At 41.9% G+C, this 22,076-nt stretch overlaps 1 long non-coding RNA gene across 2 annotated transcripts; it reads left to right on the forward strand.

The window, feature by feature from the left end:
- Window positions 1-18,162: 18,162 nt before the first annotated feature.
- Window positions 18,163-21,677, forward strand: LOC124667457. Of its 2 annotated transcripts, none has more exons than XR_006991297.1 (4): window positions 18,163-18,502; window positions 18,931-19,592; window positions 19,699-19,900; window positions 20,694-21,677. It is a non-coding gene; the product is annotated as an uncharacterized LOC124667457 (long non-coding RNA). The 2 variants fall into 2 exon arrangements; XR_006991296.1 differs by having other exon boundaries at window positions 18,317-18,502; window positions 19,798-19,900.
- Window positions 21,678-22,076: the final 399 nt, after the last annotated feature.

Here is a 22,076-nt window from a genome sequence, read left to right on the forward strand (position 1 = left end):
TTGTTGCTTCGTGAAGACTCACACATGCTCCCTCATACACCATGATGGAAAAGCTCCATTGATGCACATCTTCACATGTCCATTATCACCAAATGGACGGCAAGCTTCAAGCATATGATCCTCTTGAGATTCTCAACTTGAACTTGCACAACTCAACCTTGATGACGATCACCACTTGATGTCATTCTCTCATGGGCTATATGCGATCTCACTTTTGATGCATGCCCATGGAAAGATACCTAACCCACATAGACAACAGAAGGACACATATATGATGGATTAGTTCATAAAGCATAATTTACAAGGCTTACCATACCACATGACTTCACGTGGCACATTCTTTATGCTTCATGTGTTGACCAAACTTGAATCTATTATCCACTCTTTATGTTGGTCAACCTTGTATCTTATCATGCTCTATCATACTATCTTGAGGTGTATAAATAATTCTTCAATTGCTTGCATGCTCTAAATCTTAGTAAACCATAGCTTAACTTATAAGACTATCATGACACCGACTTAGATCCATATCTTGAATTCTTCACTCGGAATCAAGCACTCAAGATCTTGATCATTCATTGCTTAACACATAAGTTAGAGCATGACTAATATTGAGTTCCACATAAGAACTCCATCTTCATTTCTTCTTCTTGATCATATCCAATGTTCAAGAAATCGTTGATCTTAACTTATCGATCAATCTTAAAATGGAGATTAATCGCTTATCGGCCGATTAATCGATTTTATCGATAGCCCATTTATCGACTTATTTTTTTGTAAATCCTAATTTCCAACACTAAATTTTCTACTACCTCTGTCTATTTTTAGATGTCTAAAGTTTATCTAAATTCAAATGTATCTAGACACTTTTTACTGCATAGGTACATCCGAATTTAGATGAACCTTTTGACAACTATTAATAGACGGAGGGAGTATAATATGGTATGTACAAATAATATTGAAGTATTGAGCAGAAGAATTACCTTGATTCTTTGCATTTGAATCAATAAAAATGGAAAATTCGAGCTAATGCACAATTCTACAAGACCATAGGACGAAAATGTCGACTGCTGTACTGAATTTCAGCTAAATTTCATTGACAACCGACCAAAATATCGGTCACCAGAGTGAAAATCGGACGAAGTATCGGCTCTCAGAAAGAAAATCGGCCGATATATCGTTGCAGCGATAAATTAGCCGATATGTTGAAATCTTATCGGTTACAACCCGATTCACGATAAATCGTCCGATAAATCGGTATCTCGGCTGATTTTTTGAACAGTGATCATATGACATATATGTCTTCAAATCGATGATCTTGATGCCAATACTCAAGGTATATCTTTATCTTCATGGTGATTTATTGAGAGCCTCCAATTAAGTTGTGGAGATAGCCCCAAGCTTTGTGCGGGTTCGGTGACCACCCTTAAGGTTCCATAGTGGATCGAGGACATCCCTTTTGGTGAGAATTCTCGAGGACAATACGGTGAGGTCTTCGTGGAATTTGGAGTGAATTATCCTCCACACCGCTCCAACGAAGAGTAACACTTGCAAGAGTGTGAACTTCGGGATACATCGTCATCTCCGCGTCACCTCGGTTATTCCTATACCCGAGCTCTTTACTTATGCACTTTACTTTGTGATAGCATTCGTGCTTGAAGTTATATATCTTGCTATCACATAGTTGCTTGTATTGCTTAGCATAAGTTGTTAGTGCACATAGGTAAACCCTAGTTATATAGGTGTTGTGCTTGAAAAATTAAACGCTAATTTTATTTCGCATTTGTTAAGCCATATTCGTAAAAGTTTTAAACCGCCTATTCACCCCCTCTAGGCGGCATCCGTATCCTTTCGCCGCCTGACGAAACTAGCCGCTGGACCATGCCCATTTTATCCCGCCTCGTAAGTCCGTGCGCGTACAGTACAGGACTTGATCGGTTCGATATGGTTTTTCGTTATAAGATTGCTTTCGGTTTTGTGAGTTTTCTCCTGTTTTGTGTTTAGTTTTTTTGAACATTTTCAACTTTTGAAGTTTTAGAAATTTCGAACATTTTTTAAGTTTGAACATATTTCAGATTTGAACATTTTTTGAATCTAAACTCTTTTGAGATTTGAACTTTTTTGAAAACTATTCAAATTTTAAATTTGTTCAAATTTGAAATTTGTTTAGATTTTGAAAAGGTGTACTTTAAAAACTGTTCACTTTGAAATTTGTTCAAATTTTAAAAATATTTAAATTTAGAAATTGTTCCAATTTAAAAATGCTCACTTTTTTAAAAAATGTTTGACTTTTTGAAAACTCAAAATCTCCTTGGACGAAACGTGCATGCATAACCTTGCCCTAAAAATGTATGCAACTACACTTGCTGGAATCTGCGTAGCGAGCCGGTGAGCATGCTAAACATGTAAATAACATCAAGTTGGCGCTGGTGCACACCTGCCCTGCCCGCGTGATCGTCGCGCTTTGCTAGGCCCACACAGGCAACGCCGTGAGCGATGCGGCGGATCCGGCTCGCTAAATGCGATGTATAGGGGCTCCCGTTTTTAGCTGTATCAAATAAAAAAAGAAGGAAATATGCTCGGAGAATTTGTTATTGCGAGCTAATTATGTTTTATTTCAGATGCGCCTGTTTCTTATTGTATGCGACTAGGTTAGCCAACGGATCCGAAACCCAAAAGCCCAACAACATGAAGACAAATTCCGGAGCTGCTGGTCTGGCTTCCACACTGAACACAATATGAATGTTCATGCTTGAGATAGGAAATGTACATGCTTATGTAAACAGCGTTCATGGTTGATATAGAAAATATCTTCTACATCCACAATATGTTGCTGCACTCTTGGCACATTGAAGTATACAATCGAGGTATATGTCATTTCAGAATATTAAAATTCAGTGAATTTGCGCTGTTATTTAAAAAAAGGGTTCATATCTGAAATCTTACGCGATTTTTTGTGCATTCCCCGCTTCAGAAACCTGCTTATCTTCTTAAGCAGACAAGCTCGGCAATTGAGCTGGTTGCTCGAAATCCATTTGAGCTAGACAGAAACATGTAGAAAAAGAGCAGGCATAGTTGAAAACAACTCAATAACCATGGATGGGCCATAAATGGGCTGATTTTGGGTCGGTCGGGAGGGAAGCAGTCATACGCGAGTTCTTGTGCATTCCCCCGCTAAGGAACACCCCGGGTGCCACTACACGAAGGCCGACCTTTGAGAAGGGAAAAACCCATCCCCGCGCGCGCTCTCGCGACGACACGTGTCGCGCGCGGAACGTGTCCCCGGGAAAAGACGCGAATCGTTTTCCGGGTTTGGTTTTTCCCTTTACGCGCCGGTAGACCCGTTAACAATATGCGGACCCGTTAATCTTCTTTTTCCCTTTACGCGCGCAATACGTTTTCAAAAAATTGGGCGGGACTTTCTTTTTGGCTTTTTCCCTTTGTATTTCCGGGCTGTGAGTTTTACGGGGAATTAATGGGAGGGAGGTAGCACTTTCAAATTACAATTTTTTTTAATTCCAACGAGTGCTACGAGATGACATATGTCGAAGCGATTGCTACGGCTCGGCTTCGCCTCGTATCAAGCGCCTTTGGCGCATCAAACATTAATAAACATAATGAATGGCGGACATATGTCGTTGTCCCCGTTTGTCGTTACCCCCATATGTCGAAGCGATTGCTACGGCTCGGCTTCGCCTCGTATCAAGGCGCCTTCGGCGCATCAAACATTAATAAACATAATGAATGGCAGACATATGTCGTTGTCCCCGTTTGTCGTTACTCCCATATGTCGAAGCGATTGCTACGGCTCGGCTTCGCCTCGTATCAAGGCGCCTTCGGCGCATCAAATTGTTGTTTTTTTTTTCTATTTTTTTTCTTTTGGAAAGGTTTACGTTTGATTTTCTCTTTTATTCTCCGGAAGAGGAGCACACATCTGTGTTTCTCTTTTGATTTATCTGGAAAGATTTCCGTTTCCTCTAGCGCAGGTACACGTCCGAAGGGGTGTGAAGTACATCCTCGTCGTAGAGACGAGTACAGCCTAGGTAGGAAGAGGAGAACGGTACTGTGTTTCTCTTTTGGTTTATGTGGAAAGATTTCCGTTTCCTCTAGCGCAGGTACACGTCCGAAGGGGTGTGAAGTTCATCCTCGTCGTAGAGACGAGTACAGGTTATGTAGGAAGAGGAGCACGGTACTGTATTTCTCTGTTGGTTTATCTGGAAAGATTTCCGTTTCCTCTAGCGCAGGTACACGTCCGAAGGGGTGTGAAGTACATCCCCGGCGTATAGACGAGTACAGCCTAGGTAGGAAGAGGAGCACGGTACTGTGTTTTTCTTTTGATTTATCTGTAAAGAGTTTTCGTTTTTTCTAGCGCAGGTACATGTTCGAATAGTGGTGAGGTACATCCCCGGCGTAGATAGGAGTACGAGCGTAGGTAGGAAGAGGAGCACGGTACTTGTGTTTTTCTTTTTGATTTATACGGAAAGATTTCCGTTTCCTCTAGCGCGGTACACGTCCGAAGGGGTGTGAAGTACATCCCGGCGTAGAGACGAGTACAGAGTTATGTAGGAAGAGGAGCACGGTGCTGTGTTTTTCTTTTGATTTATCCGTAAAGAGTTTCCGTTTTTCTAGCGCGGTACATGTTCGAATAGTGGTGAGGTACATCCCGGCGTAGATAGGAGTACAGCCTAGGTAGGAAGAGGAGCACGGTGCTTGTGTTTTTCTTTTTGATTTATCTCGGAAAGATTTCCGTTTCCTCTAGCGCAGGTACACGTCCGAAGGGGTGTGAAGTACATCCCCGGCGTAGAGACGAGTACGGAGTTATGTAGGAAGAGGAGCACGATGCTGTGTTTTTCTTTTGATTTATGCGTAAAGAGTTTCCGTTTTTCTAGCGCATGTACATGTTCGAATAGTGGTGAGGTACATCCCCGGCGTAGATAGGAGTACGACCTAGGTAGGAAGAGGAGCACGGTACTGTGTTTTTCTTTTTGATTTATCTCGGAAAGATTTCCGTTTCCTCTAGCGCAGGTACACGTCCGAAGGGGTGTGAAGTACATCCCCGGCGTAGAGACGAGTACGAGGTTATGTAGGAAGAGGAGCACGATGCTTGTGTTTTTCTTTTGATTTATCTCGTAAAGAGTTTCCGTTTTTTCTAGCGCAGGTACATGTTCGAATAGTGGTGAGGTACATCCCCGGCGTAGATAGGAGTACAGCCTAGGTAGGAAGAGGAGCACGGTACTGTGTTTTTCTTTTTGATTTATCTGGAAAGATTTCCGTTTCCTCTAGCGCAGGTACACGTCCGAAGGGTGTGAAGTACATCCTCGTCGTAGAGACAAGTACAGCGTCACAACCAAGAGGAGTACGAGGTAGTTTCTCTGTTTGTTTCTCTGGAAAGATTTTCCGTTTTCTCTAGCACAGGTACAGGTTCAAAGGGGTGTGAAGTACATCCTCGGCGTAGAGACGACTACAGGTTATGTAGGAAGAGGAGCACGGTACTGTGTTCTCTTTTGATTTATGTGGAAAGATTTTCCGTTTCCTCTAGCGCAGGTACACGTCCGAAGGGGTGTGAAGTACATCCTCGTCGTAGAGACGAGTACGAGGTTATGTAGGAAGAGGAGAACGGTACTGTATTTCTCTTTTGGTTTCTCTGGAAAGATTTTCCGTTTTCTCTAGCGCAGGTACAGGTTCGAAGGTGTGTGAAGTACATCCTCGTCGTAGAGACGAGTACAGGTTTTGTAGGAAGAGGAGAACGGTACTGTATTTCTCTTTTGATTTATCTGGAAAGATTTCCGTTTCCTCTAGCGCAGGTACACGTCCGAAGGGGTGTGAAGTACATCCCCGGCGTAGAGACGAGTACAGGTTATGTAGGAAGAGGAGCACGGTACTTGTATTTCTCTTTTGGTTTCTCCGGAAAGATTTTCCGTTTCCTCTAGCGCGGTACACGTCCGAAGGGGTGTGAAGTACATCCTCGTCGTAGAGACGAGTACGAGGTTATGTAGGAAGAGGAGCACGGTACCGTATTTCTCTTTTGGTTTCTCCGGAAAGATTTTCCGTTTTCTCTAGCGCAGTACAGGTTCGAAGGGGTGTGAAGTACATCCCCGGCGTAGAGACGAGTACAGGTTATGTAGGAAGAGGAGCACGGTACTGTGTTTTTCTTTTGATTTATCTGTAAAGAGTTTCCGTTTTTTCTAGCGCAGGTACAAGTTCAAAGGGGTGTGAAGTACATCCTCGTCGTAGAGACGAGTACAGGTTTTGTAGGAAGAGGAGAACGGTATTGTATTTCTCTTTTGATTTATCTGGAAAGATTTCCGTTTCCTCTAGCGCAGGTACACGTCCGAAGGGGTGTGAAGTACATCCCGGCGTAGAGGCGAGTACGAGGTTATGTAGGAAGAGGAGCACGATGCTTGTGTTTTTCTTTTGATTTATCCGTAAAGAGTTTCCGTTTTTTCTAGCGCGGTACATGTTCGAATAGTGGTGAGGTACATCCCCGGCGTAGATAGGAGTACAGCCTAGGTAGGAAGATGAGCACGATGCGTGTTTTTCTTTTGGTTTATGTGGAAAGATTTCCGTTTTCTCTAGCGCGGTACAGGTTCGAAGGTGTGTGAAGTACATCCTCATCGTAGAGACGAGTACAGGTTATGTAGGAAGAGGAGCACGGTACTGTGTTTCTCTTTTGGTTTATGTGGAAAGATTTCCGTTTTCTCTAGCGCAGGTACAGGTTCGAAGGTGTGTGAAGTACATCCTCGTCGTAGAGACGAGTACAGGTTTTGTAGGAAGAGGAGAACGGTACTGTATTTCTCTTTTGATTTATCTGGAAAGATTTCCGTTTCCTCTAGCGCAGGTACACGTCCGAAGGGGTGTGAAGTACATCCTCGGCGTAGAGGCGAGTACGAGGTTATGTAGGAAAAGGAGCACGGTGCTTGTGTTTTTCTTTTGATTTATCCGTAAAGAGTTTCCGTTTTTTCTAGCGCAGGTACATGTTCGAATAGTGGTGAGGTACATCCCCGGCGTAGATAGGAGTACAGGTTATGTAGGAAGAGGAGCACGGTACTGTATTTCTCTTTTGGTTTCCCTGGAAAGATTTTCCGTTTCCTCTAGCGCAGGTACACATCCGAAGGGGTGTGAAGTACATCCTCGTCGTAGAGACGAGTACAGGTTATGTAGGAAGAGGAGCACGGTACTTGTATTTCTCTTTTGGTTTCTCGCGGAAAGATTTTCCGTTTTCTCTAGCGCAGGTACGGGTTCGAAGGGTGTGAAGTACATCCCCGGCGTAGAGACAGTACGGGTTATGTAGGAAGAGGAGCACGGTCTTGTGTTTTTCTTTTGATTTATACGTAAAGAGTTTCCGTTTTTTCTAGCGCAGGTACAGGTTCGAAGGGGTGTGAAGTACATCCTCGGCGTAGAGACTCTTACGGGTTATGTAGGAAGAGGAGCACGGTGCTTGTGTTCTCTTTTGATTTATGTGGAAAGATTTTCCGTTTCCTCTAGCGCAGGTACACGTCCGAAGGGGTGTGAAGTACATCCTCGTCGTAGAGGCGAGTACGGAGTTATGTAGGAAGAGGAGCACGGTACTTGTATTTCTCTTTTGGTTTCTCCGGAAAGATTTTCCGTTTTCTCTAGCGCAGGTACAGGTTCGAAGGTGTGTGAAGTACATCCTCGTCGTAGAGACGAGTACAGGTTTTGTAGGAAGAGGAGAACGGTACTGTGTTTCTCTTTTGATTTATCTGGAAAGATTTCCGTTTCCTCTAGCGCAGGTACACGTCCGAAGGGGTGTGAAGTACATCCCCGGCGTAGAGACGAGTACGAGGTTATGTAGGAAGAGGAGCACGGTGCTTGTGTTTTTCTTTTGATTTATGCGTAAAGAGTTTCCGTTTTTTCTAGCGCAGGTACATGTTCGAATGGTGGTGAGGTACATCCCCGGCGTAGGTAGGAGTACGAGGTTAGGTAGGAAGAGGAGCACGGTGCTTGTGTTTTTCTTTTGATTTATATGGAAAGATTTCCGCTTTCTCTAGCGTAGGTACATGTTCTATTGGGTGTCGAGTACGGCGATGACGGCTAGTCGTGTACGGAGTTTCGCATCAAAATGAGTACAAGTCTGTTCTTCTCCATCGCAGTACTTGGTTCAAATGCGTGTCAAGTACAACGGTGATGGCGAACCGAGTACATGTTTCGCACAAAAGGAGTACATGATTTTGTCTCTTTCCGTTTTCTCTAGCCCGAGTACGGGTGTAAAAGCGTGTCGAGTGCGGGGGTGACCGGGAGTCGAGTACAACTTATGTAGGAGTACAGGACTGTGTCTCTTTCCTTTTTCACTAGTGTAGTTACAGGTGCGAAGGCTTGTCGAGTACGGCGGTGAGGACGAGTCGAGTACGGTTCGCAGCAAATGAATTTCGGACATATGACACTACCATTAACATTACGGTGTCAATAAATTCGAGTAGTTTCTCAAATATTACATATAAAATATTGAAAAGTACACGTGACACTAGCATTAACTAATAACCAAATACAAATACTTGAACGTAATTCGTTGCGTGGTTGACATTGTTTACAGTACGACACATTGTACTTATTTTAACTTACGCCTCACATTTTAGCTTTGTTATGACAAGCTTGAGCCAGACAACTTGCCATGTAAGAATGGAGATCCTCTTTCATCTTTGAAGCTAAATGAGCAAATGTCTCCTTCTTTCGGGTAAAATTCTTGAACTATATCTCGGAAACCTTTCTTTATCATAGCTTTCCCATTCTTATCCATCTTCTTGGTAGCATACATTGTAATGTCTCCCGATGTGCGGTGACAGACAACTTTAACCGGTTCTTGTATGAATCCCCGAATGTGTTCATTAGTGAATTCTTCGAAAATTCCTAAGAAGATATTAACGAAGCATTATTAGTTTTGTTGTACGGTATGTCGGATGTTTTCTTGTCATGAAGACGAGTAAGTATTTTATATAATTGACGAGATAGACTTACGAAAACTCCGATAAACTTACCATCTTAGATATGCCTCTTGTAACAAATGATTTAGTCATGGTGCAAATATAATGTTTAATAGCTGGTGTCTGGTTCGTGATGACTTCATTTGTCGGCTGGAGTACTTGAGTGTAATTCATCTCCACGTGGTTTCCAAAGACGCATGCTTCGTCAAAATTTTCGTTTCCATACAGTCCAGGTCCTACAATCAAGAGGTATTATAAATTTTTCATTGAAAACTATATATTCACTGTAATGTTTGCTTTTTTGGTTGCTACTATTTGTACCTCTAACAGTTATCTTGTTTAACACCTCTGAGATAAACTGTGCATAACTTTCATCAATATCTCTGTCAACACCTTTTTCCGTGTTGTTGTCACTTTCATCATTGCTTTGCCTCTTTTCAGTGGCAGTGTTGGTTGTACCCTGATTACCTATTGCGTGACTTTCCTACAGTTTAGATGCATTAAGATCATATAGTTTAGATGCATTAAGATTTAAATAAAATTAAATTAACTTTCATTGCATGACATGAAGTAATATGGTTTATACGCAACTAAGTATTAACTTATGATTATTTGAAAACCTGGTCTTGAGGGTCGACGCCGTATGTTGGATAGTTGTTGCACAAGTTTCCGTATTCCTCTGCCCTTGATTGCGCAGTCTCCTGAATTCTTGCAAGCAGTGTTTCCTAGATATGACATTTCAATTATTAATTCATTCATTGTAAATCATATTTAAATTGAATTTAGGTCAACTTTCATTGTATTTGATGAGTAATATATTTTTTGAAACCTGGTAGTGAGGGTCGGCCTCGCATATTGGACAGCTTACTGCACAAGTATCCGTACTTCTTTGCCCTGTTGTGTGCATCCTCTTGCGAGTCTTGAGAGCATTTTCTATGTAGAACAAAAAGGTAACCATCAAATTGCATATGCTTGCAATATATTTTGGAGACCAAGGAACTACAGATTATTCACTAATGCAAACAAATACATTTTTGATATAAATAATTTATTTGTTTCAACTTAGTTCGAAGTGATAATGAAATTCATTTGATTTATAGTTATATCTTTTCTTATTTGTCATTTAAATATCATAGTGTGGAATATTAGTATATTTTAGCAACGAATATATTGTTCATGACCTATATTAATCATTTAACCTTGTTTTCTTGGTTGACTTGGAATTAAAATTTTATATACTTATTGATATCTGTGTTAGCCGACATTTGATCTTTTTCCCTTGGTTGACCTCGAATACGATGTATGTGTGTGATGTTTGTTCCTATTAGATCCATGAGCGGAACTTCAAGTTCGTGCTTGATTCACGAGTTGGCAAAAGAAAGCGTAGTGAGACTTGTTTTCCGGTAGACCCTAGATCTGTTTTCTGCATTATTGTGGTATGCGGCTGATCTATTTATAACATAGAGTTTCCACCGAATCTATAAGTTTTGGAGATATACATACCAATGATCCGAAACCTGGGATAGTTTTCCGAATTGAAGGCTGGTGTCTTTGTGATGGAGATGCGGCGATGCTCCCTTGCTTGTTGTTGCTTTCTTTCCTGTTTTGGATAAGGAGGTGGATTCTTGCAAAGCGGTTGGTGTGGAAATGTTGATTTTAGAAGCCAAGTAGAGTAGTTTTGGTGTGGTTTCTACCCAAAGACATTTCTGACCTACTTCGGGGTGTTATTGTCCATTCACTTTTATATTTATTCTATTATGACTCTATACATTTGGGACCTACTTGGGGGCATTATCGTCCACTCTGTTTTATGTTTATTCTATTCTGCCACTATTACATCCGGGAGCTACTGTGAGGTCTTGTCGTCCACTCTCTTTTACACTTATTGTATTCTGTCTTTATGACATACGGGACCTAGTGCGGTGTTTTGTCGTCCAGTGCCTTTTACATATATTATATTGTTCCAGCATGCTGTGGATGTTGTGGTTCATTAGTTTCCTATGTGTGGATGGGATTGTTCTCAAAAAGACAATAATAGGAAAGACAATAGCGCAGGTACAAGTGCAAGGCTTGTACGAGTACAGACGGTGGCGGAAATACGAGTACAGCGTCTTCACTAAGAGGAGCACTTGACCTTGTTTCTCTGGATTATTCCCGTTTTTGTCTATTGTAGTTGAAGGTGCAAGGCTTGGTTGGTATGGAGGTGAGGGATTAACGAGTACAGCGTCTGCATCAAGAGGAGCACGTTCTGTGTTCCTCTGGATGATTTTCGTTTTGTCTAGCGCAGGTACAGGTGCAAGACTTGTGGAGTACAGATGTGAAGTGGAGACGAGTACACCATCCTCACGGTGAGGAGCACGGTATTGTGTTTCCCTTTGTTATTTTCCGTTTTGTCTAGCGCAGGTACAGGTGCAAGACTTGTGGAGTACAGATGTGAGGTGGAGACGAGTACACCATCCTCACGGTGAGGAGCACTGTACTGTGTTTCCCTTTGTGATTTTCCGTTTTGTCTAGCGCAGGTACAGGTGCAAGACTTGTGGAGTACGAGATGTGAGGTGGAGGCGAGTACACCATCATCACGGTGAGGAGCACGGTCTTGTGTTTCCCTTTGTGATTTTCCATTTTGTCTAGCGCGAGTACGGGTGCAAGGTTTGTGGAGTACGGATGTGAGGTAGAGACGAATACGGTATCCGCACGGTGAGGAGCAACTGTCTTGTGTTTCCCTTTGTGATTTTCCGTTTTGTCTAGCGCAGGTACGGGTGCAAGACTTGTGGAGTACAGATGTGAGGTGGAGACGAGTACACCATCATCACGGTGAGGAGCACGGTCTTGTGTTTCCCTTTGTGATTTTCCGTTTTGTCTAGCGCGAGTACGGGTGCAAGGTTTGTGGAGTACGGATGTGAGGTAGAGACGAGTACGGTATCCGCACGGTGAGGAGCACCATCTGTGTTTCCCTTTGTGATTTTCCGTTTTGTCTAGCGCGAGTACGAGTGCAAGACTTGTGGAGTACGAGATGTGAGGTGGAGACGAGTACACCATCATCACGGTGAGGAGCACGGTGCTTGTGTTTCCCTTTGTTATTTTCCGTTTTGTCTAGCGCAGGTACGGGTGCAAGGCTTGTGGAGTACAGATGTGAGGTAGAGACGAGTACGAGTATCCGCACGGTGGGGAGCACTGTCTTGTGTTTCCATTTGTGATTTTCCGTTTTGTCTAGCGCAGGTACAGGTGCAAGGTTTGTGGAGAAAAGATATGAGGGAGAAACGAGTACAGCATCCGCACGGTGAGGAGCACGGTACCGTGTTTCCCTTTGTGATTTTCCGTTTTGTCTAGCGCAGGTACAGGTGCAAGGCTTGTGGAGTACAGATATGAGGTAGTGACGAGTACAGCATCCGCACGATGAGGAGCACGGTACCGTGTTTCCCTTTGTGTTTTTCCGTTTTGTCTAGCGCATGTACGGGTGCAAGGCTTGTGTAGTACGGATGTGTGGGAGAAACGAGTACAGCATACTCACGGTGAGGAGCACTATACCGTGTTTCCCTTTGTTTCCCTTTGTGATTTTCCGTTTTGTCTAACGCGGTACATGTGCAATGATTGTGGATTACGGAGGTGACAGAGAGACAAGTATAGTGTCCGCACCAATGGGAGCAGTGGTCCGTGTTTCTGTTTGTTTCTCTGCAACAATTTCTGTTTTGTCTAGCGGAGGTACATGTGGAAGGATTGTGGAGTACGGTGGTGACATAGAGACGAGTACAGCGTCCGTACCAACCGTGTTTTTTTTGTTTCTCTGCAACAATTTCTGTTTTGTCTGGCGGAGTTACATGTGCAAGGATTGTGGAGTACAAAAGGTAATGGAGATACGAGTACAGTGTCCGCACCAAGAGGAGCAAAAATTTGTTCTGCAAGATTTTGTTTTTGATTTTTTTTTCCCTGCGAGGTACAATGCAACCAACATGGTTAGAAAAGAGTACACTTGTTTCACATTGATAATCACTGGTTCGAATCAGGAAGTTATGCAATATGTTTGCGGATTTTCAACTTTGCAGACGTTTACAAAAAGTACAGATACTAAAAAAGTTGTAGGTAGTTCAAACCAACGTCTTAGTACAGACATTCATCACACTTCAGTTGTAGAAGTAAAAGTTTTACTGATGCTTCCATTTGGCCATCATCTTGCACCTGTAAATCAAAGATATAACATAAAAAGTTTATTATAAAAAAATTATTTATTTTGTAAATTCACCACGACAACTTAATAGTATTACTTTATTTTGTATTCAATGAACAAGTTAATATTATCTTCATTGTTTGATTGTACCTGAATCCTTTCTTTTGTAGAAGCAGGTTACTTCGCAACTTGTTACGATATGTTAACAAGTTAGAAAAATAATTTAAACGGTTCTTTGTATTTGTAATTGAAGTTAACTCATATGTAGTCGAGGTTAACTCACATTTTTTCCACTTCTTGTTTTTTACGCGAGTGCCTTCTTGAGTTGGAGATGCAGCTTCTTTGTCAACCTGGTTTTTTGTATTTAAACTTTATTAGTCTTATATTGTTGTAGTTGGAAATTTAAAATTATGATTTGTAAGTAGTTAGATTAGTTAAATTTGAACAGACACAACAAAAAATTGCCAGTGTGATTATGTCTTTTGTCGTACCTCATTATTTGCTATCCTTTCATCTTGCTGAATTTGCTTGCAACGTTCATCCTGTGCTTTCTTGAACAATGCGAAAGTTTGTCTGAGATGAAATGTTGTCTTACGTAAACTTTCTATAACTTTAGCTTCGTTGTCGAAATTTCTTTGACGAGTAGATGCTTGGTTTTCAGCAATTGTTCCATTTTTGAGGTGGTCAAATGTAGTTGGTACTTTGTGTGATAGGTCGTATGCGCTAGTCAGCGGGTTGTCAATGCTGTTCCAATGTATCTTCGATACCACTGGTGTTTTCTTCTTCAATGGAACCACCGAGCTGGAATGCTTGATTCTGCGAAAGTACGCTTTGCACGACATCATTTGGTCTTCATGATGCGGATACATTCTTTTTAGTGGATTCCTTTTCTGGTAGTAAACTATGTCATTTGGTGCTTTCCACTGTTGGGATGAGAAAATGAAAACATTGTATTAACTTATGCAATATGAGATACAATTAACAAAAAAAGATAAAGGGTCATTGAAATTTTCATACAGGCAAGTTTCCAAATATCCAGGTATTGGGGTCTTCCCCGCCTTTTTTAGCATAGTCTGCTGCAGCGATGCTCTTTAGTTTTTCATAATCCATGAAGTGTGTACGAGGTGTTCTTGTGTCCAGGTCTGAAAGGCCTTGTTTCATACAACGATCAAGATATAACGAAGCTGGTGCTATGATGCGGCCAGAGCGAGCGAGTCCATTTTGATTTAGATTTTACATGCTTGAATGACTTGCTCTCTTGAGCTCATCTACAAGCAAGCTGACACAAATCCATGTCCTTCAACTTTGATATGTCCAGATTTTTTACCATTGCTGCCTCCCTTGACACACGGACAGCTGTTCCAGGGCATATGAATTTCATGTACATTATCAACACAAATACTTTCAGAGCCAAATCGTCGTTTGCTTCGTCTTTAACCAACAGCCTTAGGAGCTTGCGAAGGTCATCAGTATTCATATCCTCATTTTTCCTAAATCCAAGCTCAATCTTCAGCTCATGCAATGTTTTGTCGTTGCCACTTTCGATGGTCTAGGAGTTGTGTTTGAACCGTACGGCAGTCCAAAAGCGAGATGGATAGCATAAGATGTAATCTCAATTACTTTGTTTGCTACTCCTAGATTCGGAGTCATGGTTGTTGGATCTATTCTATTCATAAGGAAGCGGGCAAGTCGGATATTAATGTTTTGCACGATCTTGCTTGTCAAGCAAAGGACCCAAACCTGCATCCCGAAGTCTTTTTATATGCCGTTCCTCCAATATTTCAACACGGGTGAATAGGCTGTCTAAGTGAGCATCTTCTTGTCTTGTTGATCGTTACGGCCATAAAATTTATTTTTGCTTTTTTTGCAATCCTTCTTGCCTTTTCCTGTTTATTGCCTTTATTTTTTTTATCTTCTGAATTTTCAGATATGTTACGCATGATTAAAATCAATTGTGTTAGACAAAAATGTTTAACAATATAATAAATGCATTTATTTTGGATTCAAGGTACTAAGAAAAATAATCATATTTACCTCGTTGTATTCATCGTTTTCTTTTTCGCTTGTGTTGTTCTCTTCGTTGTCGTCATGCTCAGCGTGATGTTTGGTATTGCGATATGATTTTCTTATTGCGGCGGCGTTTTTTGATTTCTTTCCTTCTTTGGCAGATTTTGTAGGCTGTGTTTTTCTTCTTCATTGATATTTGGAGCACTTTGGCTAGAGCTGGTGACTACTGTCTCTTTTGTAGATGACAATCGTTTGCTTCTCCTTGGACTTTTAGAACCAATATCGGCAGTTTTCTTTAACATGTTTTCAGACTCTTTTTCCATTCTTGCTGCCTCTTTTTCTGATGATATATTCTTGTGCTTTCTTCCTGCAAGGTTATTCAAAATGTTTCTGCGAGGAGGCGGTCTGACTGCTGTCGCAATATTTTTAGAGGAATCTGCGCTCGTTCTTGCTTCACAATTTTTCCTTTTAGACTGTATATTTGCATTGAATGCATTTATGTTGTCTTGTTCTTCTGGGAACACAACCGCCAGTGGCTTCAAGTTTAGTGGGGCAATTGGAGCTTCCTCGTGATTTATAGTGGCTGCAATAATATCGCATAAATCATCTATCCAAAGGTTCATACATGGAATTCGTATTTAAAATTTAATATAATTGTTTGAAGCTATTATACTTTTATACAGACGCATTTTAGTTGTAGAGACGTTTTAGTTAATCTTAAACTCATTGTCATGGATGGTAAGTACCAGAAAAATTTTATATTAGAAATTTTCAATTTTTTTGTTTTAATATGCTTTATAGATAAACCGGTTTGACTTCAAAGGAATCATAAGAGTAACACATTTTTGCATCGAGGGATAAGTTTGTATATTACCTTCATTCAAGGACGGTAGCTGCTGACTTGTCATACCGGAGATTTGCTATTCTTCCTGAAATTGAAATGCAAAAATCTGCATGGGAGGAAAGCAACTGTTTAAATTTATCATGGAAACTATTCTTAAATTAATTTTGTTAAGATGAGTGTCTTAGCGCACTTTCACACATAAGGCTGTAATTATGTCTTAAATTGATAAGGCAATATGTGCGGGGGGTAAAGTTATTATTTAAATTTTCGTTGGTTTCTACTCATGGTTACACACATAAGGTTGTAGTTTTGCCTTAGATTAATAAGGTTTGTACCTGCGATTACTGAGTGTATTAGAGAGCTAATACTTGTTTACAACGATCGAGTAATAAGCAAAAAAATATTTAATAACGAAAGGTCTGCTTTAGACGCAGATGCCATTTACTTCCTTAATTTCTATATACCATTGGAGAAGAAACTAAAGGATGAGCCATCGGTGGAATTGATCCATCTTGTGCCCGAACTCACAGATCTCTAAAGGCACGCGCCGTCGCGGATTGAAGGGTGGCCGGCGGAGTCGGCGGAGTGAGTAGAGTAGCCATTGTGATCCCCGCAGCAATAACTCAGATCTGCACAGCTTCCTTCACCGCTGGTTGATGAGGAGTAGTGGAGTGTAGAGAGGATAGGTGTTTGGCGGCTCGCTAGGGTTTGCCCTTACTTTTTGCTTGGACCGGTGGTGGGGGAAGAAATTGGAGCTGTCGCACGATCTATGTGTTTTAATTCGTATAAAAGGAATACAAGTGTGGAGACAACGAATTCGAGGCATCGTAGTGCGGTCTCGTTGCTTGATGGGAAACTAACCTCGGATGGAGAAGCAGTGGAGACTATCTTGATTCTCCGACAAGTTCTTGAACGGGGTCGGCCTGTACCGCGTCCTTGCGGTGAGTTCTTCCGTGGGTGTTTGAGTAGATTAGAGTTGAGTATGTAGGTTTTTGCCCTAATACAACTATAATATAGATGTAGAAGACGAATTGGTTGATATTGTGGGACCCACCACGTCAGAGTTTTGTTGGATTTTTTGATATTCGAACAATTCCACTTGTACTCTAACGATAATATTCATTATTTTAACAATGAATATTATTACCAGGTTGTTTCTTTTGGTTTTGGTTGCGAGCTGGGAAATTACGGATGCGGCACGAAAATCAAAAACTCGTATCTTTTGGTTTTAGATGATAGTTTACGTTTTCTGTAATATCTAATGTTGTTGATATTATGTAGTACGATTGTGCTGTATGCGGGAGTACAGGCGTGGCACCAACTCGGGTACAGACTGTTGGTAAGGGTTAAACCAAGGTTGCACATGTACCTCCGGTGGCATGTGGCAGGACGCGTGACACGTTGCTAGTATCTTCGCCGCGAATGCGGAACGGCGTTGCTATGGTGCCGTTGGATCCGCCTCGAGAGAGGAATCGTCGAGTCTCATCCGTCGCTCCGAAAACTGTTCCGGACTGAAGGTATGGCGTCCAATTCCCCGGTCAGCAACCTGAAGCGGGGACGCGGTCGCCCTATTGGAAGCAAGGACAAGGTGCCCCGGGCGTCGAGGAAGTTGAAGGCTGCCGCCGCCCCGCCTGGGGTACGAGTGCTGCATGGAGAGGAGTACGAGATTGTTTACGTCGGTATAGTTGGTTTCTTCGGTTCTATGGGATAGGTACGGTTAGTAATAGCGTAGAGTACGGTGTTGCAACTAAATCCGGGACAGGTTGTGTCATGTAGATGAGAACTAGATTTTTTTTCGTTTGTTTCTTCTGTTTTATGTGATAGGTACAGTTTGTAATAAGGTAGAGTACAGCTGATCCCAGTTGAGTACTGTGCAATCAGAATCACGAGTACAATTACATCTCTACTACTTAAAAAGACTAAACTGGTTCCTTATTCTGCCATCGACCGATACGTCAAAATAATTTGGTCGTCCCGCATACGGCGCCCCCTTCGATGGTCCGCCCCGCACGGGCCAACTGGACCAGGCCCATCACAACGCAATACACATCCCGTCGCCTCCTTCCCGAGAAATCCTCATCCCGTCGCCTCCCTCTCGTCGCCCTCCGCTCCGCCGCGCCCTCGCCGCCGTCGTCCGTCGACAGCCACCACGTCCTCGCTCGCGTCGCCTGCTCCGACGCTCGCTCGCCAGCCTACTTCCTTCCCCTCGCCTCTCCACCTTCCATCATCCGCGCAATCATAACCCAACGAGGAGGAAAGGGATCCCCTTCTCTACCGGCTCGGGCGGCGGTGCTCCGCCGCTCCTCTTCCTTTCATATGACTACGGCCTGTGTCGCCGAGCCGCTCTCCCGTGGGCACCAGAGTCGCCGCTTGGAGGAGGGTCGGGCCGTCCTAGGTCCCCAGATGTGGTCGCCGGGGAGGAAAAGCGGCGCACCTCCCGACGCCCGCGACGCCACAAGTCCGTGATGGCACAGCCCACGGCTGGGTGTTCGACATCGACGAGACGCTGCTCTCGAACCTCGCCTATTACGTGCAGCACGGATAAGGGTAATTTCAAACCCTCGATTTTAGAAATTACAGTGAAGGAACCTTGATTCGTGAATTAAGGTTGGCCGCGCGCGTGTGTCGTTCGAGTTGAGATGGCCTGCAGGCTAGAATTGTCCGACCACTGTGAGTTTAAGAAGGGAGTGAGAGGAGGGAAGCGCTCCACTTCTCATCAGAACATTAGCCTTAATTTGTTTTGCTCCAACATCTCAGAGTGGCTTATGTGAACTTGTTCTGACGGAAGTAGCTTCTCCAATTTATTGGTCATTGTAATTTGTTTTGCCTAACTCGTTTTTTGCTCTCTACATTGTCACCCATCTGGGCTGTTCCGTTTGGTGGATTGCATAGGGCAGTCGTTTTTTCTTTTTTTTCAATTACTCAGTTCTATTGCTGCTATTTTTGAGTCTACTATTTTTTTGTTCTTTGTGTAGACTCCTAGACGGTGATTCAGGCATCGACCTTCATCTCACCGGAAAAGAAGTGGTGGCAGCCAATTGACACGCTAAAACAATGATCATCCACTTGACCCGTTTTTTGTATTTTGAGTGGCTGCAAATAGTCTATATTTCTTTTCCTTGCAACGTTTTGTATTCATATATCGGTTCATAGAGTGGTGCATTCGTTCATGTTAGTTTAGACTAATTGATGTAGCTCATCTTATCTGCAGGCAATATATTCGTGAGAGAAGCTGGAATTCCTTTGTGATGATGAAACGAACTTCTCAGATTCAGTTTCTCTAGCTTTCTTCACCAACATAAAAAGCCTTAAGCACTGTGAATTGCGATTATAGTTTGTTGTACATGGGATTGCGGGGTTTTTCTAGACATTATATCTTCTTAATTTATACCAATTTGATAATGGAGAGGGATTACTTCTTGCTGGTAAATTGGATTGGCTGTTTTTGGATGGATCTAATCTTGACAACACTTCCTGTGATGAATCCTGGAGATCAGGCTGTTTTTGTAGCCTGGAGGCTCTTGTGAGGAAGTACAACAACACCCGAGCAAGATCTCGACTTACTTCATGTCAACAATGGTGAAAATGGGAAACTTGTGGCTGTCGTCCGCGATGCACATACAGATCAGGTTGATAGGTAGGAAGCTATATCCGTTGTGATTACCACTAACATTGTTAATAAAGTGGAATCAATCTTTGTTATTATTATTTCTCAGAATGCTTTCTCATGAAACACCTTGCAGATAACGAATTGTGTGAATATACATACAAAAAATATCGTTGCTTGATCCTGATAAAGTCACACTTAATATACAATGCTGCTGGCGCTGGCGCATGTGCAGGAGCTATGAGGCTGACTCTCCGACTACTTCCGCCCGTGGAGCTGCTGGGTGCAGTTATTTCTCGACCGCCTGATTGACATCTACGGCAGCTAAGACCTACAAGGTAAGCCTCGGCTTTTCCACCGGCGCTTGCGCAAGGTGTTCATTGATATGCCTTTGAGCTCACAGTGGACAGTCTCTTCACCTTTTCTTGAGCAGGCAGCTAGAATTCTGGGAAGGCCCCATTTCGCGCCGTGGTTTCGTTACTTTAGTAGACCTTAAAAGGGTTGGTTAGATTTCAAATATTGATCTGACATTGAAGCTTCCAGGTTTATAGTGTATGCCATAACAAGGTGTCTCGTGCTTTAGTAGGGCTCCACAAGTTCGGACTCTTAATGATCTTTGCATATCCTGTATTTAGAATAGCATTCTGTCCCGGGCTTTGGTTGTTTATTTGTTTCCTCTAAAACTGTAGAGTTTCAGTTCATAATCCTGAAATTCGCATGCCCTGCGTTTATCACTACGCAATCTGGTTAATATTTTAAAGAACCTCAAATTTCAGAAATATGGCACGGAAGTTCACATGTGATTAATTAGGAGCGGTTAGCTCCTAGGGGTAGCTACTATTTGTGAGTAACTTTTTTTTCTTTTATAAACTGCATGGTTCTTGTGAAAAAATATGTTCAAATTGTGGATGGTTGTCTGTAGCAGAGCATAGCACATGCACATAAGTAAAGCCCAATAGGATAGATATATATCATTTATTTGTCGTTTACATGACTGAAGGTTAGATATAGGAAAGCTCCTACTTCCTAAGTAAAATCCAAAGTTATTTTAGAAAAGACAGAATATGTGGTGTTGACATAATGCAAAATGTAAATAATTTATAGTCATAGTAAGAACAACTTTCCTGTCAGGTGATACCAAATCCTAAACCGAGACTATGCGCGTGCCAGAAGGTTTTCAGCTAGAGAGTTTGGTGAGACATGGAATGGGAGCAGCAGAAGTCGATGGACGAAAGATAAAGGATGGCAAAGACGCTCAGAGGACAATTGTCGAGACACAACCGATATTGAAGGGGCAAGTAGCAGGTGCAATCATTTGTCCTAGGACATCTTGTTTTTTTCTTGTAGGAAGGTTAATAATAGCCTTTTAATTTAGTTGTTGGGATCATAATCCTCTTCCAGATAGTTTGTTCCACAATTTAAGCGTGGGATATGGTTATTTAAATAACTAGCTACATCAAGCATCTAAACATGAATCTGCAGTTACACACTTACAGTTTATTATCTTCTATAAAAATTGTCTTTGCTCTTATCACTTTATGATCACATGGATTGGCATGTGAGATTTGTTTCTACATTACATCAATTTTTAGAATTTTATACATATGTTAGTCTAACATCACTAGGTTTTGTGAAGTAGCTGACTGTAGTCCAGTAAGATATATATATTCATATGTACAAGAATTGAGGGTATTACTTTACTAGCTAAATTTTGGAGCTCCTTTGTTGTTGATTCTAGCAACTGAATGATAAAATGATCTATTTATATATTTGTAGTGATGTCGAGGAGCTCCTTCTTAGTCGGCATGGCTTGATTTTCTCTGTTTTTGCACATATGGTACCTTGATGTGAAATTGTTTGCTTCATGAATCTTCTGCTCTGAAGTGGTAGCTTTATTATATAGAGTTTGTTATATTGCAGGGATTGAGTTATTTAAAATTAGTATTATATCAAGGTATACAACCGCTGAACATGTGGGGTGTGCTTTTACCATGTAGCTTCATAAATTGTAGGCATATCGTGGTTCTGCTGAAATGATCATACCTTTGTATCATATTCCAAATTGTAACTTACTATTACGCTGGATGATGGTTCAAATTGGAACTCGCAGTCTTACTGTGGGGATCTTCAAAATGCGGTGTCACAGTAATTCTATCAGATCCTTATGTTAAGTCAACCTAAGAAAGTCTACCGAATAGCTTCATGAATTTTCCCTTGCATCTTCTAGGCATAACATGGGTTCTATAGAAATAATCGTAGCTTTGTCGAATATTTTAAGTTTTCCTTGTTATTATGGTGGATGGTTGTTTAAATTCTCCCGCGGTTGTTTTTCCAAGTGCATTATTTCGATATTTATATCTGATCCATCTGTTAAGTCATTCTGGGAATCGGCAAGCCATCAATAGGTTCTCTGCCCTATATTTTTCAGATGAAATTTGTATGCTGCATATTTTTCTTGGTAATTGCTATTGGATGGGTAGGTATCTTGCTAGCTTAGGTTAAATCATATTCATT

Source organism: Lolium rigidum, chromosome 6 (genome assembly GCF_022539505.1).
Source record: "Lolium rigidum isolate FL_2022 chromosome 6, APGP_CSIRO_Lrig_0.1, whole genome shotgun sequence".
Taxonomy (NCBI): domain Eukaryota; kingdom Viridiplantae; phylum Streptophyta; class Magnoliopsida; order Poales; family Poaceae; genus Lolium; species Lolium rigidum.